This window comes from Cupressus sempervirens, chromosome 2 (genome assembly GCF_028749045.1).
Source record: "Cupressus sempervirens isolate cs-2001-9-10 chromosome 2, ASM2874904v1, whole genome shotgun sequence".
In the NCBI taxonomy this organism is placed as follows: Eukaryota; Viridiplantae; Streptophyta; class Pinopsida; order Cupressales; family Cupressaceae; genus Cupressus; species Cupressus sempervirens.
Genome location: NC_143119.1, coordinates 762844921 through 762867040, shown reverse-complemented (window position 1 = coordinate 762867040; position 22120 = coordinate 762844921).

Sequence of the window (22120 nt, the reverse complement as noted above, 5' to 3'; positions counted from 1 at the left end):
CATGCTTACAAAAGTGATTTTTTAATGGATGCAGAAAATCACCTTCTAGGGTTGAAAACTTGCTGAAGAGAAGGCAACTTCTATTTTTCTGCCCTTGCCTTTATTTTCACTTTACCCTTTAAGTCAATGAGTCTCTAAGCTTCAGAAAATATAAAAAGGGTTGTGAAAGTGAAAAAGGAACCCACTTACTTGCTTTTCTCTCTCACAAATGCTTTTGTTGGAAAACTGACTTCATGGGTTGAAAGCCCGCCATGGAGAAGTTGCTTCAGATTTTTTCGCTAGCTATGATTATGAGCACTATGATGAATTATGAGTGACTTCCAAGGTAGAATACTACAATGTGGGGACGATCTATCCATAAAACAACTCATTTCTTCCTTGCTTTAGCTTGTAAACCTCATTCATTGACCTTTGCAAAAAATCACCTTTACGGGTCGAAAACCCACCGAGGAGAAGGCAATACTGGATTTTTCGCAAACTTCATTTTCTTTATGTGCAAACTATAATGAGTTGCAAGCAAGTTCATCCTCAAAAATGACTCTATGAAAATCATTATATGACCCAATAATCTCCATCGAATAAGGTCCTAGACTACCCACAAAACTCATGACAACAAGGAAAACCCACCTGGTTATGTAATGCGAGGGAAGAGGAAAGATGAAAACCTGATGGAGAAACTTTTCACTTGAGGGGAAAGAACTAGACTTTGACCTAACTAGACTAAACTAAGACACAAGATCATTTTCCACTTTGCAAAATGGGTACAGGATGAAAAGTGGGGCAATAGCTGGCTTTGACTGGGGACTTGGGTTAAGCATACCCAAGCAAGGAACTCAAAATCTCTAGTTTCAACAAAAGAAGGTAAAAGGTGGAAACACAACAAAATAAAAATAAGGCAAAGAATAGGAAAAGACAAGCAAAGCAAAAAGACTAACTAGGAAACACAAAAAGACACTAAACCTAACTATAATACAATACAGGGATTACTTGCTCTCAATTAGCAATCTGATAAAGCTTCAGATCTTGACCATTATAGGTCAGGGGTAGTATTTCACCGTCTTCATATGCCAACTTGAAAGAATTGTTTTCAAATGCCTAATGAATTCTGAACGGGCCTTTCCATAAAGTGTCAAACTTCTTATGCATTCCTTTCGGAGCACTTTGTTTATCCTAAAGTAGTACATTGTCTCCTACCATTAATTTTTGTGGTCTTGCTTTCTTATGAAATAGATCCTTCACTCACATCTGATGTTGTGTAATGTGATCTACAATTTCCTCCCTTTCTTCTTCAAGTCTTCTCAGGTACAAGATCCTTTTCTCTAGACCATCTTTATAAACATAATCTTCGATCACTGTTCTAAGTTTATTAATTCCAGAGGTAAGGGGAGGTTAGCTTCAGTCTCGTACACCAATTCAAAAGGAGATATGCCAATTGCCCTCTTAGGTGTCACTCTATCTACCCAAAGTGCTTCATGGATATTTTTGTGCCAAGTTTTTTGATTATCTGGAACCAATTTCTTAACAATATTCATCAAGTTCTTGTTAGTAGACTCAGCTTGACCATTTCCTTGAGGGAAATAATCAGATGAATGACCAACGGTGATCCCATACTCAAAGCAAAAATTGGTAATTTCAATTGAAGAAAAGTAAGATGTATTATCCATCACTAATTTATTGGGAACGCTGAACCTAACCAATATGTTCTCCTTTATGAATTCACATACCACTTCAGAAATGGTTTTCTTGGTAGCTTTAGCTTCTACCCACTTAGTGAAGTAGTCATTTGCAGTTATCACATATTGGTGACTGGCACTAGATGTGGGGCTAATGGGGCCAATGAAGTCGAGTCCCCATTTTTGCAAAGGTCCTTCAATGATGACAGGTCTCAACGATAGAGTAGCTAATTGAGGGCATCCAGAGAACATCCTACACTTCTTGCATTTTGCTACCCATACATAGGCATCTTTGAACATTCCAAGCTAGTAATAGTGTTGCCTTAGTATTTTAAAAGCTATGACTGAAGATGAGAAATGTCCTCTGCAAGCTTCATTGTGAAATGTTCTTAACAATTTTTTTCGTTGTTGCTTGTCTACACACCTAAGGAAATTCCATCAATGGCTTTCTTGAATAGTTTACCATCCCAAATCACATACTTAGCTACTTTTAGTTTAAGATCTCATCTTTGTTTTGCAGTTAGGCCTTTTGGACATTCACCATATGTCAGTACATAAGAAGTATTCTCAAACCATGAATTTGAGACCTATAGCTAACACCAATTGCTTTTCTCTTGATTCTTCTAATTCTTCAGTTATCTTGTTTTCTGCAATTGCCTTACATAGAGTGTTTCCCCTTATCAACTTGGTAGGCTTGATTTCTATGTAATACTCCTATATTTTTGCTACCTATGCTCCTCGAACATTACAACCTACATCCTGTACATTAACACACTCTTAACTGCTACATTTGAGACAAAGACTACAGAATGTTAATGTAGGATATAGAATCAAATTTTTTTGAGGGCCTTTACTACCGTAAAAGCATGCTTTTCAATTTGTGAGTATTTCAGCTCATGATTCTTCAAAGGTATTCTCATGAAATCTATTAGGGCCTATACTCCTTCATCATTTTCTTGCATGAGTATCGTCGACAGAGTATGTTTAGAAGCATAACAATAAATGATAAAATCCCGTTTATAATTTGGATGACATAAAACCAGGGCATTAGCAATGGTAGTCTTTATATCTTGAAAGGCTCGTTTTACCACCTCATTCCATTTGAAATTTGAATTCCCTTTCATCATATCTACTATATGCTTAGTGGTTTCTGCAAAATCAAGCACAAACCATCTGAGGAAATTCACTTGCTCGAAGAAAGACTTAACTCCTTTTTTATTTGAAGGCAAGCTTAATCTTTGAATGGCTTCCACCCATTCAGGGTCAATTCTAATTCCCTGCTGGGACACTATGTGACCTAGGAGTTTTCCTTCTGTTATACAAAAAACTAATTTCTTGGGATTGAGAGAGATCCCATGCTCTCGGCATCTTTGTAAAACTTTCCTCAAATCTTCCATATGATATTTTTTCTTTCTCAAGAACATGGTGAGGTGATCTAGGTATATAACTATGATTTGGTCCTTCAAATTGGTGAATGTCTTGCTCATACATCTTTGGAATGTAGATCTAGCATTGATAATCCCAAAGGGCATTCTATGATACATAAATGTACCCCAAGGAGTGGTGAACACCGTCTTATGCTGATCCTTCTCTTCTACTTTGACCTAGTTATAACTTGAGAAACTGTCAAGCATAGACATCATTTCAGATCCCACCACCGTTTGTAGTAGGTAATCCATGTTAGGAAGAGAAAAGTTATCTTTAAGAGATGCTTATTTCAAGTTGCAAAAATCAACACAGATTCTTATTTCTCCATTCTTCTTTCTGATGGGTACTATATTGGCTATCTAGGTGGAATGATGAATGGGATAAATGATCCTCACTTTTAACATTTTATCTACCTCCCAGAAGATGGCATCTGTGACTTTAGGATTATAATTCCTTTGTTTCTGTCGGAAAGGAACTGCATTAGACTTCAGTGGAATTTGATGTTTTACCTTCCCATCTCTATAACTTTTCAAATCTTCATAACTCCAGGAAAAAACATCTCTATATTCCATGAATAGATTTCTTGCAGCTTCTTTTTCTTCAGGCGACAACACTTCCCAATATTAATCATTCTGGGATTATGAATATCTCCAATGTTTACTCCCTCATGTTCACCCATAGTAGGTTCCTTTTCTTCTCTCTTTTTCTTCATGTAAGTATCATGTCTATTAAACCATTTTTCCAAAGCCATGGAATATGGGGGAATAATATTACCTTTCAACTGAACTTCTTCATTTTTATTTTGTTTCTTATTTACATCAGAGCTCTCATGATCACTTCCACTAGATTCATGTTCAAAACTAGACTTATCATTTTCCAGGAACATCTACAAACTCTTATCATCATTGAAGACTTGCCAGGATTTCATGTTAACTGGAAAAATAGATTGATACACAATTTTGATATGATACTTTTTGTCTTTGAAATTTGGATCAGGAAGTAATAGGGAGGCAGAGACTACAAGGGAATCGGCCTTAGTATTCATCTCCCTCAGAACTGCTTCAATAGAGAATGCATCTAGGCCTTCTATCTTGTCCCAAACTCTGTTTCTATAATTCTTTAGCTTGTGATTTTTCACAGAATATTGTCCTTTTACCTATTTCACAATAAGCTCTGCATCACCTTGAGCTTTTAGGATCTTTATCCCTCTTTCTTTTGTTGTTATTATCCCCAGTAATAAGGCCTCATATTCTGTAGTATTATTCATATTCCCAAATTCTAATTTAAAAGCCATGGGTCCAGTTTCTCCTTTTGGGGATATCAATACTACACCTACTCTAGATCCTAAAGAGGCACAAATTTTTTCAAATTCAAGTGTCCATATGCCTGATACATCTTTGTTTTCATTATAAAATTTCTCATTTTGACTCTCATCTATTTGTTCATCTGGGCCTTCTTCAGTAAACAACATATACTTGCTGAATTCTAGCTCTTGATATAGAATTTGAGCTTTAGGATCATCTAATTTCAAGACTATGAACTTTTCATTTTCTTTAGGTTCTAATTTGACTTTCTTATTCCCAATAGGTATCACTGCCTAAGACCATTCTAGCTTTATTTCTCCTCCTAAGTCTTAATAAAAATTTCTACTAAAAAGGAGTCCATAGCTCACTAGAATCTCAGCTACTAGAATAGTCAATAGGAGCTTCTTTTCTAGATGCGAAGCTAAGGCTACCTGAGCATCTTTAATTTGCCCAAGTAAGGGGGCTTGTTTGGCATCCATTGAATAATATCTTCCATGCACTTTAGTGAGATTGAGACCCAAGGCTTTGGCTACAGAATAAGGCATAATTTTAGTTGATGCACCTAAATCTATTATATAATTATTGAGTTTACATCCATTGATATATAATGAGATATAAAAAGGCTCAGGCTTTTGCCCAGGGGATGTTGCTAAGACTATAGAATCTTCTTGATTAAACAAACTAGATGTCAAGGTTTCATCCTCTTTTTCAGCCGTTACATTATAATTCACATTTGATGTGTTTCCTTTACATCGGTCTACCAGTCTTTTTGGGTTAGAAGGGTGTGATTTTAAATAATCAATAGTGGAAATTTGAATTTTTGATTCCTCACAAAATTGAATGAAATCAAAGGATGTTTTATCCTTACCCATTTTTGAAGTAGATGCTCCTTGATCAATATGTACATTACTCATTGAAGGACTGGAGTCATTTTTGTGAATGTGACTGGGGGATTAACTCTTCAACATTTGGCCCCTAGTAAGTGCTGTGTATGTAGTTCCATCAATTGTTGCATAACATTCACCTTTTGATTTAGAATCCAACTTGTATTCTAAAAATAATTTTCTAGAGTTGCCATTTGAATACGAATCAGGATCTGAAGAAGGAGTTGCAGTGTTCAATTCATTAGTAGATAACAACTGCATCATATGGGCAATCTCTGGACAACTCTCACTATCATGATCTATGGTCAAATGAAAGACACACATATTTCCTTTTTTTGGTGCCACTTCAATTTGCAACCTAGGTTGTGATCCTGTAAGCTGCGAAAATCTACCTTCGTTGTTTCTTCCTGGTGAATTTTGGTAATTCTGCTGATAGGAACTATTGAACCCGGTAACTACTTCTTTACTGCTACTAGCTCATTTGACAACTTCTAAATCATCTCTTGAGATGATGTGGTATTACTGGAACTTCCTTTGGTTTGAAGTTCTCATTTCCATTTTCCCATAGAAATCAAATCATCTTCACATTGGATCGCTTTCTTTTGTGCATCAGCTAGATCCGTGGGATGTGCTCTCCTTAAGTTGTAGTTGACATCTGGAGGCATCACACTAATAAAGAATTTTTTCAAATTACCAAGTGTAGGTCTATCAATGGTTGGAATTCTGTCGATAATCTTATTAAACTTGGCAACGAAATCTCTCATACTCATAGTGGGTTGCTTCTTAATTGAAGTTAGATGTGTTAGCAAGGCAAGTTCGTCTTCCATGATCTTGAATCTTGTCTCAAAGGTTGTTCTCAATGTATCCCAATCAGTTATTGAGCCATCAGCTAGATGATAAAACCAGTCTGTTGCATTTTTCGTGAGGGTTTCTACAAACAATCTCACAACAACATCTTGATGTCCAACTCATAGGATATGAGTAGCTGCAAAGAAAGCTTTAACGTGTTCATCTATGGTAACTTTTCCATCACCTAAGAATTTAGGGAAATTCTTCTTGGAACTAGTCGAGAGTGGATGATAAGCATTTAGTGCTAATGGCCCTGTTGCCATGGCCCATGGAGCAGCCATGATTGTCTTAGCAGTATATGGCAGGAAAGTAACAACTACAGGAGTAGTAACTTTGCAAAGTGCTAACACCTGACAAGTGGAATGTGAAATGCTAGTGTCCTGATTCCTAATAGGGGAAGGGTGTTTCTTGCAGATTTCCTTTTCACTTTTCCACTTTGGAACTTCTAAGATAGGAAAATCGAGCTCTGTAAGCTTATCAAAGATAGGGTCTTGCCCACCCTGTTCCTTGGTACTTCTGAGGAACCTAATTTTTTCCAGGATGTTGGGTTTGGTTTATCTCTGAGCTTCTTGTCTCAATTGCCTTTCTGCTCTTCGGATGTTTCTCCTTTGAACAACTCTCTCTGAGGCTTCAACTCTTCTTTCTTCTTCCTCCAATACCTGGCTAGCATTCCTGTAATGTTCAACGTTCCTCCTATGTCTCCAAACCAATGTGTTAAGAAATGAAATTATGTCTTCTTGGTCATCTTGAAAACCAAGATTAGGTTGGAGCACTGGAATAATGTTTTCATGAGGTAGTACCATTTTCCCTTATGACATGGGCTTTTTAGTCAAGCGATTGTTCATCTCCCTAGTAGAGTCACCAAAAATTTGTTGGTAAATAGATTTGTTCTTTTAGATTATTACACTTAAATGCCCAATTCAAAACAATATCTGATCACAAATAGTTTCAAAGCTACTTATGGATGGTTTGGCTTTCCTTTGAATTGGTAGGTACAACTCCCTAAAATATATTTGCAATGAATTCTATTTTCTTCCTAAATTACTTTGGGGTATGTTCTCAACCTGAGAATAGTAGAGGTATAACCAAGCTAGACCTAAATAGAATCTAACTCAGGAAAATAGAAGTTTCTCAACACCAAAATAGTTTTATGCACTCACACATCTTATGAATTCATAAAACTTATCTGAAAAATAACGAATACTGAACTAAGTGAATTTGAATCTAAATTTTGATTAATAAGTTGAAAACACTGAAAGGATTTCTCTTTGAATGAACAATAATAGCACCTATTACGCTCATTTATTGCCTCAAAACAGGGGAGGTAAAACTCTGTTTCTCCCTCGTCTCAATTCAAACAAAAGAGAAAATTTAAGCTAACTATAAGATTAATTGGAATAGAAAATGATTGATATAAAATACCATTCAATTGCCTCTACAACAAAAAGTACTTCACACCAAAAAAAATTTGACCTTTTATTAATCTTCTGATTTCATACACGTAGAGTTTTTGAGATGACCATTACAATGGAAGCTTAATCAATTCATCTTCTGAGGATGACAAATGGAAAGATGTCAGTTTGTCATATGACAAAATTACAAAAGAAAACAAAAAGGGGGCATAATATGAATCATTTAGACTTCTTCCCCTTTTTGATTTTTGCCCTATATGCCTTAGCAGCAACCATTATTGGGATTAGCTCTTCATGGTTGAGCACATGTATATTAGTGAATCTCAAGAGCCATTTTGAATATTTCCTTGCTAGCTCCTTTACAAAATTCAACTGATCTGGCAAATCCTTTGCAGCTACATGTACACAACCATTGAGCTTCTAGAGTTCTATGATTCTGTTTTGACTACTGGAAGCCACTCTAGACAGACTATCCAAAAATGTAGAGAAGTTACTTTTCATCACATCCACTCCAATGAGAGCCTTTCCTTGACCACTATTTTGTGAATTAGTATGTAGCCCTCTCATAAGTTTGAATCCTCTGTCTTGAGCCTTCTTTACTTTACTCTCCATTTCCTTGAGTCCCTTCTCAGCTACCTAAATCATTTCTAGCTTGAACTACATACTTTGGAGCCATTCAAACAGAGGTTCATTTCCTTTCTTTAGAATCTTTGCTTCAACTACTTCTTTTTCTTTCATCTCGATGATCATCTTTAAAAGGGAGATGCAGTCATCAATTTTGATCCTTTCTCTAGCTAGAGTATTATTATTAGACAAGATATTTTCCTTTTCTATCTCCAGTCTGAGGATAATATTTCCAATTTGATCTATTAGAAAAACTCCTAATTTAAGTCTCTCAATCCATTCATTACCAATATGGCCATAATACCTATCTTCCTAGAGCTAGGAAATGAGGGCTTGCACTTCAGCTACAATAGGATTCTGGGTCACAGACATACCAAAAATAGTTGCTAGTGGAGTGACTAGTTGCTTGATAAATTTGTTCAATTCTTCTATCTCGGCTTTCATCTTGATGTTTGACAATTTGAGACTTTCCAATTGTCCTTCTATCACTTCATTACTTGATCTCCACAAGCCAATTTTTGTATCATATCTGGCTTCTCCAAGATCAATATAATGTAGAGTAAAATCATCAGGCGTCATATCCTCAATTCTCCCTCCTTTGTTTGGCTTGGCTATTTCCATTGTCAAGTGCCCTGTTTCTGGAACTTTCCCAAGTATTGACAAAGTATTTTGCTTCTTGACCTTTGTCAATGCAGTCTCGAAACAAACTGCAAGAGATACAATGTCTTTTGGAGAAGCACTTTTCTCTTTCTTTTCCTTTCCAAAGTATCTTCTAACCAGGAATCTATTCCTATCACTTTGGAAGCTATTCCGAGTGATTCTATACTATACATTTTCTTCTTCACTAGAGTCATTTTTATAATAGTTGAAGAGAAAGGATTCTTTGAATCCTTAGAGATGAGTCTGGAAGAAGTCTGGCCCTTCTCCATTTTTGAGGTCTTTTTTTTCTCCTCATCTGACTTAGTAGACTTGCTACTGCTACTCTTTCCATCCCCTAGGTCTACTATCTGTATAGGGGAACCACCTGGCTTCAAAAGTGAAGCACTTGCTAATGGCACAGGGCTATGATGAGGAGATGGAATTGGGGTGGTATGTGGAGAAGGAAAAGGGGTAGTGCGAGGAGATGGAAATGGAGTAGCATCAGGGAATGGGACTGGAGTGGAGACACTATCCTTTGGTTCCTTTGTTTTCTTCTCCTCAGTACCAACCTGGGTTCCTATAACTGGGAGAGAACCATTGTGACAAGTTTGAGTGGTAGAAATATTCTTGTCTAGAGGTTGATCACCTCCGCTTGATGGCTGAGCTGGCCCTTGGGTGGAAGCTATTGTCATACCCACTTTAGCACTCTTAGATAAAGTAGGTGTTGCAACTACCAGAGAAGCTTGAGTGGCTATACCCTTGCTTTGACTCCTCCTGGTTGTCTACCCAACCCATTTCCCAGTTCTCTTGATGATCCTAGCCATCATGATATCAAGATTCTCTTCCACATCTACATATGGCTTGAAACTGATAGGAATCCCCCTTAATTTTGTCAAATATGTATTGTTATATAAATTTTGACCATCATCCTCCAATCCTTTGACATTGAGATCAATGCCATATGTCTTAATTTGTTCCACCGTGAGCCTAGCAAAAGCACGATCTTGGCTCTCCAACTCATCCTTGCAATCTACCCAATAATCCTCTATAGTGGTGACATGCTTGATCACACTCCCAATTTGAAGTACCTCTCTCACATATTCATTTGGGTCAAACATGGGTCTCACAACCTCATATTCTTCCAATTTGTACTTATTCTTGAATGCCTTGAGCATGTTTTTGGCATCAGATCAAGACTCGCAATTGTAAGCCCCAATCTTCATGGGGAATTCATATACCTTCTTCCTTAAATTGGCATTGAGCATGTTCACCTGGATAGCTTGTCTCACAAATTCTATTAGCACGATCATGTCGCTTGGGAAACTTCAAAGGAAATATGTCAAAAGATGCAAGACACATATACGAAAAGGATGAGAATTGAATAAAGTAGCTACCAAACTGAATGATGGCTACCATCGCTTCTAGGTTAAACCTCCTCTTCAGGCATCCTTGGAGTTCCCTACAAATCCTCATTGTAAACGAATCATTAATTCTGACATATTTTGCATAGCTATTCTATAATGGCAAGCATGGATAAAATTCATAACTTTTCACATCATCAAGGAAATTCTCTATTCTGGGAAGGCCTGGCCACAATTGTAGAGAAGCTAACATATAAATCAGGAAAGAAGACATGTATAAGGTATTGTAGAAATTTGCGGCACTAAGGGCTCTGGACAAATGCTCACTTACCTCATATGCCCAATCAACATAATGGGTGTCTGAATAGATGATTTGTACAAAAAAGAAATATAATTCAACAAAATTGAGTGCTTCTACCTTCCCTTTCAATTGATGTAAAAGAACCAGAATGTCTACAATCTATGGCTTGAGATCAATGCCAAAAAGAGTCTTAGGAACCTTACTCTTATCTCCTCATGGCTTTTGGAACTAGGACCTCATAATTCCCTTCTGCCACACCATCTTCTTCAAGGAGAACTCAGACATGGCTCCTCCTATTATCAATTCAGAAAATTCTTCTCGCTCTGGGATCTGGAGGTAATTTACCATAGTTTTCTTGTCAATTTCATTCGTGTGGCACCAACATTCTAATTCCTAAAGCTATTTCATTGGAATCACATGCAATTAGATTCCTCAAGTATATTTAAATGACTATTTATTGATAACTGCATCTTGTGCAATCACAACAAATGGAAATCAAAGCTATTGGTTATTATAAGTTAATTCACCTAGAGAGTGAGTTAAAAGAGCTTATAGAAACATCCTTCGAATTCTACAATTTGGGTGATCTTCATAGAAGACTTAATTCTCAACCCATTCACCCAATCACTTAGAAAATGAAGTAGAGTGGACTGGTTGAAGCAGTTGGTTTTTCTATGGAAGTGCATGCACTTGAGCTTGTGAGGGAACACATTGAAAGATACAACCCAAAAATAAAGCAAATTGTGTTTTCCTAATAGTCTATTCTCGTATCAATCAACAAGGCACTGATGTAGTCTGCATTTGGCATCCCCGTGAAGTAGCAGTATTGCAATGTTGATTTTGGGTCTTTTGTGTCCATGTTCAACAAGAATTAGACCCTCAGATGGGAAGATATGCAGAGGACATAATTCTAGATTGCTCACTCAAAGAAGAGAAAAATGTCAACGACCCTTTTTGGCACAAATTTGAAATAAGAAATTATGGATATTCTTGCACTCCTCCTTAGACTAAAAGGAAAAGAGGAGATTTTGGAGTTCATCGAGCATCATTTCTTCCTAGTACAAGAAACATATGTTGTGGATATGTAGATTGACAGGGCACAAATAATCTATGATGAGCTCGCCTCTTGGTTGAATTTGGCCAAAGGATTGAAGAAATTATACATGTCCTCTTATCTGATCTATGCATTAGCAATGCATCACTTGTAGCTTGGCCTCTGTAGCATCCCAAATTATGATGAGCACACTAAAGTCTATGAATTTTATCCATATTTGTAGCTGCAAAGAATCTATGAGGAGTACGTAGCTATAAATTATGTCTTCACAATGAGGCTATGCTGAGAATTGTAAGGATGCCCTAAAAGGAGATTCTCACTAGAGACAATTTCACCCATAAGCCAATTTAGATGCTCATTCATCCAATTTCAAAGTTTCTCCTATTTGTGAATAGGAGCTTATGATAGATTTCCTAAAAGGTTTTCAAGGTATCCTGAAGACAAGGCAGTCCTAGTTGAACTATGTCAACAAATCTTGGAAGCGAATACCTTGTGCTCCAATATAAAGAAGATAGTCAAAATTCCCTTCCCTATAGTGGTTGGACCATATTCATGTGCCTCCATATCAGATGCTCAAAATTTGGTAAATATTTTTGAGAGCAAGATTAATTTGTTAGACTATGAGGTTCTCAAGCCTTAATATGATCCAGTTAACTTTATAAGGCATCATCTGAAGTTGAGATATGCCTACAGGTATCTCCCAGATATTGAAGACTTTTGGTCTAGGTGTCTTAATGAGTACGAAACTCAGGAGATATTTTGGTTTTGGCTAACCATTGGTGAAATTAAATTATTTAAATTTTATGTTGATGTTTTTGACCTTGCAGATGATGGAGCTTACATGCACCACACATCTTATGAAAAGATCAAAGGCACCCCAATTTTGTCTACCCCACCTATAGATCCATCTATTGATTCTATGGAGGTTCTTATGTAGGGGATAATCAAGAGAACAAAAAAATAGGTGCAGTGGACCCAAGCAAGGAATAAAAGGACCATGAGCACTAGTTCCACGGATGGAGTATTTGCTAGAGCAGTTCAGTCAACCGCAACAACCATTGTAGCCACTACATCAATATCTGCAAGGCCATTACAATCCATTGGCCAAGGTGGAGACCAACCTCCCAAAAAGAATGTGTCACTCACCCCTACCTACAAAGCTAGCCCTCGTCTGAACATCAAGAAGATTGGGGAGAAGGAAGATGACAAGGATAAGGGGAAGGAACAAGAAAAATTAGTGACTAAGCCATCTTCCCTTATTAAAGTCATCAATATGGATGGAAATACTAACCCCATGGATGGACAAGAATATGAAGCATCTCAGCAAGGGGATACTTTAGCCCTTTCATTAACCAAGGTAGTTGCCTTCCCTATTCTTTCCCAGAGCAAGCCAAATCCATTAATCCTAAGGAAGATATTTGACCCTACTACATTGCAATCCACTATCAATGTGCTCTCTACAGAGTCTTGGCTCAAAGAGACCATTGATAAGAAGAAGAGGAGATATGAGGATGCAGCCCCATTAAAGGACTTGATCACACAAGTCACCTCCTCTCATTCATCCAAGAAGATGAATAAACATAAGATAATCATTGCACTGGCTATGGATTCAATGACTGGCCACATGCTAGTTAAGATTGCTAAGCTGCAGATAGAGGGTAAATTTCATAAGCTCTCAAAGGATGATTTCCAGATCAGGACAGCAGGTCTTGGCATCCTAGTTCATGACTTCATAGTGAACACGTGGAAGTCCACCAATGAGAAAATTGAGGATAAGTTGGAAGAGCTTAGAGCAAAGAAGGAGACATTGAAGGCCTCAAACATAGAGATAGTGGAATACATAAGGTCTACACTTGGGAGCACTTCTTTGAGTCAATTTGACCCAAATGTAGAGGAGAACAAGAACTTACTCCTAAAGCTGCAACAAGAAAGGAAATTTGGGAAAGTAGGCCAAGCATGGGTAGATCAGATGAAGGATCAAGGTCCCCCACTAGTTGAAAACTTGGGGAGCCTAATATTGGATGCTCACAAGATCAGGGAAGTGACTTCAAACCATTAAAAAACCATACAAAAGGTAGAAGACAAGCTAACAAAGCAATTGGCCCTTCTATAGGAAGTGATAAACATGAAGACAAATGTGGCCATTGCTCACAGGATTCTGAAGACCAGCAATTAGTCACTATTTCACTAGAAGTAATCCTTGGGCTTTTTCATAGAAAGCTCTACGAGATCTTCAAATGAGCTTAAGGATGTGCACGACATGGTGCAAAAGGTCATTGAAAAGTTGTTTCAATATTTAAAGATCTTGCACATAGAGTCCTTCCTATCCACTAATGGCAAGCTTGTGGACATTGAGAGAATGAAATCCAAGTTCTTTGCATTTGTTGATGAAGTCATTGACCCACTCAACTTCCAAATGTCCAAGATCCAGGATCTCTCAGCAACAGATGCAATCATAAGGAGAAAAATGGAGAAATTCCAGCTAAGGGTGGCCATAATGGATGAACTGATGGAAATGCATGACTATTGGATGGTTTGAGTCAACAATATCATCATTCTAAATGTTGAAGAGATGGACAAAGTAATCAAAGCCATGAAAGCTTATAGAGATAAATCAATTACTTCTAAGAAGACATGATGTTCTGATGCTTTTCCAACACCTGTCATTCTTCCCCTTCTCTTGATTTTGTAACCATTCATGGCATTTTGTCAGTCTCTGTAATGAACAATGATTCATGCTTGTCCTATTTTTAGATTATTTTGTCTAGAGATGCTTTGTGAACCAATCATCCAATGTAACTGACCACTTTGAGAAGACTTTAAATGTAACCTTTTATGAAGTCAATCAGATTGACAAAAATTACTTTGGCCAAACCCCTATAGATGGGACTACTGTGTGTGACTCTGAGTCTATTTTAAGATTTGTTGTTCATTTATTTTAAAGTAGAGTATATGGAATGAATGTGTTAATGTTGAAGTTTGAATGAATGTGAATGAAATTGGTTTTTTTTCCTTTGTTCAATAGATTGTATGTCTTACTTTCTTCAGCATAAGCATGTCTTTTGTTCTCTCTGTTGTATGCTATAGTTTATGTGTTTAGGTACATAAGGAAGTCAAAAAATGGTGTATGGAGTAGCTGAGAGATAGACAATTCAGATATTATCAAATCATTACCTAACTGTGTAATCCAAGAATTACATATTTCACCATCTCTTCTTTTCTTCCTGCCATTATTGCTACTTATGCATATTTCCATTCATTGCATTGTAGGTCAAAATAGCTTGCATTTTGTGAGTTAATCCCCCTTCATTTTCCTAGGTTGTTTAAAGTGTTGAGCAACTTGGTTTTACCTCTTCTAATCTTTGGTTAAGAGCATACCCCCAAAACCTGAAAGATAAATTCATTACATATCTTGCACTCATAAGGAAGTTGTACCTTTCAGTTTAGGGGTCTTTGAGAGATTACTACTTTGACCCATTCTATTTTTAACTTCTTTGTTTTCCATAAGCCATTGGGCAGTCTAAGAGTCAAGGTATAAACAAAAATATCAAGGACGAAAAATTGTTAACCAACACATCCTAGTAGGTCAACGAGTGACTTAGAGATTCTAAATATGTTCTTCATCATCCTTTTGAAATCCTAAAAATAGCAATCCATTAAGGTTTCAAAATTATCTCCTATCTTATTGATAAACTCATTTATCTTCTTAGTGACTAGCCTCTTTTTATCCTACACTACATCTCGAACAGTGGGAAATGAATTTTACACATAGAAGAATATGCATACAATAAGAGAACCAAGCTTACATGATGTATTATTTGCCTTCCTTATGCCTCCTAGGTTTTCTACTAGTTTAATTAGTTGTATCTTAGCTAGATCATAATTGTTATCCTTCTTGAAAAGTTTGTATCCCATATAAATAACTATGGATGACACATTGTTCAGTTAGCTTGACTATTAAAAATTGTGAGCAATAACTTGAACAAAAAAATTCCATCACAGGGTTTTCTATGGTGTTCATTGATATGCCTCTATCATTCCATTTTTTCTTTGTGAGGTTTTCAATTACATCTCTACCTTGACATCAAACGGTTTTTATTCTGTCCAGAACAAGGTATCCAATCATGTAATGAATGATTGGCTTCATGATTTTGATTGGTCTATTCTCCAATGATAATTTCATGTCATGTATTTGGCTCAACATAAATATAATTCATTCAACCTTAAATACCTTTGGAAGTTCTAGGGAAATATTTAACCCTTTCTCCACCATGACCTTCTCATCTTTCAATATGTGATTGTTGCACAACTTATCATAAGCATTTCTTAGCTCAAAATCACCTATCTCTTTGATTTTGCACATATAACATGACCTAACATCGTGTACCATGATCACTCTAGGTGGCAATATAAACAACACCCCTGTCGAATCTCCTATCAATGCAATGTATAGGTATGCCTTAAATTTTGGTAGAGGACATGCATCATTACAAACAATCTATGCATTGTTATCCCTCAATGCCTACTTCTTTCTAGTAGACACATATGATTCCATCTTTACAATGTGGGGTTTATAAATCAAACAACTTCATAACTTGGCTCAAATAATTTACACAACTTACTCTTTAAGCCGATGACACACACTTGAATCTCTTTGCAACTTCACACAAATTTCTTTGCAAATCACTTGAATTCTTTGCTCTGTAAATTCAAAAACTTGTTGAGTAGAGATGAGCCTCAAAATCCACTATTTAGATTCAAATGGTCTAATTGAGTCTTTATTAAATGCTTTTTATGCTTATTAGGTGTACATGAAGTGCATAATAGTTGTCTTAGCTTACTCAATGAAACTCGGTGCACACACATCCTTCAACAATACTTAGTCAATATCATGACTCGGTCCATATTGACATTCAAAATTGGCACTCAGTCTCTACCAAATTTTCAACTTGGTACTACAATTCATCTTAGCTCAAACACTAACCTTTGTCCTTGTGCATCTACTATCATGTTGATTTGTACTTACATGCATATGAGATTAGGAACTAATGTATGATATAGAAGTTTGAAACATTGTTCCATACATACCTTATCATTTAGTTTAAGTTGGGGGAATCACCTAATCCATTGGATTTAGTTATCACAACTTCTCCATTTGCACTACTACTTCCATCCAATTTCTTCCTCCATGATTTTATTACTTACTTCTTCAACATTGACCTTTTCCTTTCCATTGTCCCCTTTAACAGTTGGTGTTGGTTCTTGATTCATACATTCCTTGCTTAGATGACTGACCTTCTAACAATTGAAACATATTAGTCCAAAATTTCTCAAGTTTCCAGATCTTACTTTGAGATGTATCCTAGTACAATTTTCTGCAATGTGTCCATACTTTCCACGATATTAATAATTTTCCCAAGTATGATAATCCCAATTTATGGTATTACCTTTCTTAGGTTCTTTGTCTTGACCTTTAAGTGTCCAATTGTTCTTTTCTTTAGATCTACAATCTTGTGCCTTATGATCGTATTTTTGACATGTAAAACAATAGCCTTCAAATCTAGAAGTAGTTGGTGCTTTATTGACCTTTGATCTAGAATCATGCGCTTGATGATCTTGTTTGTTGCAAGTGAATATATAACCATTGAATTTGGGTTTAGGGTTTTACTTACTAATCTTGCTCCTACAAACATTTATTGTATAGCCTTGTTTCCCACAATGATAGCATGTGAGCTTCTTTTTCTTTAGTTTACATTCACATTCCTTTATTCACCTAGCTTTGATGATTCTCCTTACTCAACACCTGATAGGAACTTGACATAACCTAGTCCAAAGGTGTCATGGGGTCTCTTTGGTGCATTCATATGTTTATTAAGGAATCTCATAGCCTCTTTAGGTTTGTTCAACCTCTCAACAAATTATTTTTCATCTTTAAATGCATTTACCAATCCGTCATTCTCAAATATCAGATTTGCAGTCTCATGATTTACACTTAGTAACTAATTACGAATATAAAAGTGATTATAGGTCAGCTTTTGTACTTCATTGATCCTTTCATAAAGTCTTTTAATCAATTGTCTCTTGTCTTCACCAGTCTTTGCCTTGTCATCTTCAACATTTTCTTTATCTTCCTCAGCCTTTTTCTTTTGTTTAGTCACCTCACATAGTCTTACTACTTGAATTTCATGTTCTCTTTTCAATGCTCTGACTTCCTCATTCAATGTATTGTTCCTCTCCAACAGATATACCATTGTTGCATCAAATTCATTAAAACTTCATCAAATAGTTATTCAAGAGTCTCTTCTTTGTACTAGGTGTCATTTTGTTGTATTTCCATCTCGTTCCTTCTCTTCAAGGATTGCCTTAATGTTTCCTTTGCAACCTTAACTTGTTCACAAGAAAGTTGAACATCAACCTTATGGTTCTCAATGATCTTTCCCAGTTTTGAGGCTTCCAGCTTCAAGATCATTTACTCCCAAGTGGTTAGATTTCTACCATGAGTACATTACTTTGATACCAAATTTTGGAAATCTAATAGGGAAAGTGTACTACTAAGAGGGAGGGGGGGGTGTGGTGGGGTGAATCAGGATCTATAAAACTTTTTACACTTTAAACATGAACCATATTTTATATCACCACATAAACTCTCATTTAAACATTCATCTCATATAAATGTAACCATTCACATCAACATATTATCATATATACCTTCTAACTACATGAATTTAAACTCATAAACACATAACACATGAAAACATAGATTGAATAATGCAAAAATCCTCCAAGGTGAAGGTAAAACTGCGGTGGGGAAGACACCCACAAAATCTTCACTACTATGGCAATGAATTTGTGCATGTTAATGATACAATGATTTGGTCACTTCTGATGATCTACCATGTGAGGGGTTTTCCCTGTTAAAGGCTAAAAGAACTACTAGGTTCTACCTTGGTTAAAGGATTTTACATCACAACTAAGTGAGTACTCTATTAGGAGATTTACATAAGCTTGTTAAAGCTACCCTATTAAGAGATTTAAACCCTGAAATACCTATTAGAATGTCTGGTACCTTATCCTTCGATTATCACTTTAATGCATGATAATATATCTCCTCTATGAAATATAATATCACCTTGCTATGAAATATCTTCTCTATTATGCTCAAAACTCTTCACTGCACTACTTAGTCTCAACACTCTGACTCACCTCTCAAACTTCACATGCAACCAGAATCTTCAATTCATACACTCATACACACACTCGTACATATGAACTAGGTCATAGACCCTCCTTAAATACATGTTCAGGTGAACCTTCTAGATCCAAATCAATTATCTAGAAATCCTTTTGCCACTTAGTCCTTGCATTTTTCTAATTGGTGGATAGCCTCACATAGGGATTGATGAAATTCTTTTGAACACATAACCACCTCCTTGATAACCTCCTCGATCTTCAAAACATGCTTCTAGCTTGATAAGAATGGTTAATATAAGATTTTCCATCATTCCAAACAAAAATGTAAAACTATGTTACTCGACACTTACATAGCAATGATGCTCGGCATAAACTATTTAAACATGTTGTCCATCAGCCCTAATTATGCTTGACAAGAATTGAATTAATCATTCTTTACATCATTTGACATCGACTACTATCCCTGACAAAATTGAGAATCACTGGAATACTCGGCAACCATCACCTTGCTCAACAGTAACTATTACTTAGTACATGACTTGGAATATTTACAAGTCTTCAATACTTGGCTTAGCATATATAGGATGACTCAGACACAATGAGGACTGAATAATATTTATTTGTGACTGACTAAGTGTTAGACACTAATAGACAACATGACTAATATAGAAAGTGGTTTGGTAAGAGTGTCTACAATTTGATTCGTTGTACTAATATACTTCAACTCGACCAAATTCTTCTCAGCCATGTCTCATATATAGTGATATGATATTTCAATGTGTTTTGAATTATTATGAAATATTGGATTCAGGTTGGTCTTGAAGTGGCTCTTGTTATTGCAATAGATAGTAGTAGGTGCGAGTGGATTTCTAAACAATCTAACTAGAAGCTTCCTTAGCCATATGACTTCTCAAGCTCCCATGGATGCTCATATATTATGCTTCCATGGAGGTCTGAGATACTGATGACTATTTTCTACTAAACCATGATATCATTGTTGATCCCAAGGTATAGAAACATCTTGAAGTACTTTTCTAATCTAAAGAATTTCTTTCCCAAATAGAGTCTATATAATCACTTAGACTTAGTTCAAAATTTGTGTATCTTAATCCATATTCAACTATTCCATGAAGATACTTGAGAATGTGTTTTGTTGATACTAAATGAACTTGTTTAGGTTCACACATGAACTGACTTAGTGTATTTACTACATAAAAAATTTTAGATCTTGTATTCACTAAATACATTAAGGACCCAATAATTTTTTGGTAGAGAGTAGGATCAACATTTTCAGAATCTTTAGTTGCTTCTTTTAGCTTCTATAGATTTATTTCCATAGGAGTCTTCATCAGTTTTATTTCCATCATTCCAAATCATTTTAGTAATAAGTGACTTAATAATTAAATCAATATGATTTAATTAATAAGAAAATACTTTATTATTCTAACACCCCCCCTTAAGATAAACTTAGGGAGTGGCTAAAAACCTAGAAACTACTACTGAAAGAAGAATTGGGTCCCGACAACAAGGCCTAATGAGGTACCCAAGCACAACCAAATCTCTAAAAAGAGGAGAAAAAGAGAAGACCACATGGGAAAAACCCTAGTCCAAAAAGAGATGGAAAGAATGTTCTAGAAGATAGGAACAAAAGGATGATCATGAAGAACACCACTGAAGCATGAAGTTGCAAACACTATCAAACTATTGATTTGAAGAACCTCCACTACTCCACTGTATAAAACATGACTACGTAGAGAAGACTAAGTCTAAAGAGCTGATCAGTTGAAGATGGAAGGTATCTTCATGGCTTCCAAAAATAGGAATGAAAGAATGTCTATATGGTAAATGATCCATTTCACCTAAATGCATAGGTATCCAGCCACTACAATCACCTAGTACATAAGATTAAATACTAAATACATAACTCACTCTATCAAACCAAGAAAGAAATAGAACCAACATAACCCCCCTATAATGTTGAGAGGCAAGACATGAACATTGAAAATGAATGCAACATCTCCTACAAAAAGAAGAACCAGGAACATCGAGAGTGCAAAAGAAGTACAAACACCTATAATGACATGTGTCATCGACGCATCATAAGGTTAATATCATGGAAGGAACACTCACTTGACAAAGGCAAATGGAAAATATGGCCAACATGAAACCCTCCAAGGTAATTTATAATGTAGTGCATGTACAACAAAACACAAAGATGTGCAAGATCCTGAAATGCAATAGAGTGGCACTTTTTCTCAATGTGTTTAAAAAATACTACAAAAGGATGTCAACAAAGATCAAAAAAGACATAAGGCTGATATAAGAGATAGTAAAACCCATGAAAAATCATCTGAAGAAACAAAATCAATCTCCAGAATTGAAATAACCAAGAAATCCATTAGAATGCAAAAAAGAAAAAAAACTGAATGGGATGTGCCTAGAGCAGAATCTGGAAAATACAATGCCTAAAGATGTCTCTTGGAGTTCAAAATAGAACCTCTGACTTTGACTACATAAACCAGCAACCAAATAGAAGCAAAAGTCCAAATAAAATGCACCATCACGACAATCTTGGAAATAGTTTTTTAGCAATATCTCTTTTGTGAAAAACAAAGTCTGAATGAGCAAGTTACAGCCACAAAACCACATGTAGGTAAAAAAAAGCACTGGAAGGGCAAAATAAATTGTTCACCGCCTCGACATCCTTTCCAAATACCATGAAAAGTGTGCTCACTAGTACCAAAAATTGCCTTAGAAAGCGTACTAGTTTTGTACCAAAATTGACTCAATTTTTGTGCCCAATAATCTTGATTTTGTGTCAAAAATTACAAAATCATAGCCTTGGGAAATGTGCAAAATCTAGATTTTTGAATAAAAAATCTCAATTTGGGTGCTAAATTCAAAAAATCATTGCCTCAAGAAAAGTGCCAAAAATCTTAATTTTTGTGCAAAATTTTTTAAATAATTACCTCAGAAAATGTGCCAAAATTTTAGAAAATCATCATCTTGGAAAATGTGCCCAATCTAGAAGCAATACTATTTTGCTTCAAATTCCAACTATATCTAAATTTGACAAATTTTATATGAAATTAGGGGTTTTTGGGCACTTTGAGCTCAATGGTCAAGTCTATTTGGGCTCAAAGTGCATCAAAAAATTGTGACCCCCTAGATTCAATACAAAAAAAAAACTCTAAAAAATGAAACTCTTTGAACAAAAAGCACAGATCTGAAAGCCAAGCCAAACTTCTCATAAATAGAACAGGTGCATGAAGATCTAGAGCTCTGATACCATGTTGAAGTTGATGAAAGATCAACCTTACAACTCCCAAGAATTACCTGCATGCAAACACCAATCACAAAAAGAGAGAAGCAAAAACTATGGAGGCTAAAATTTCCAAAT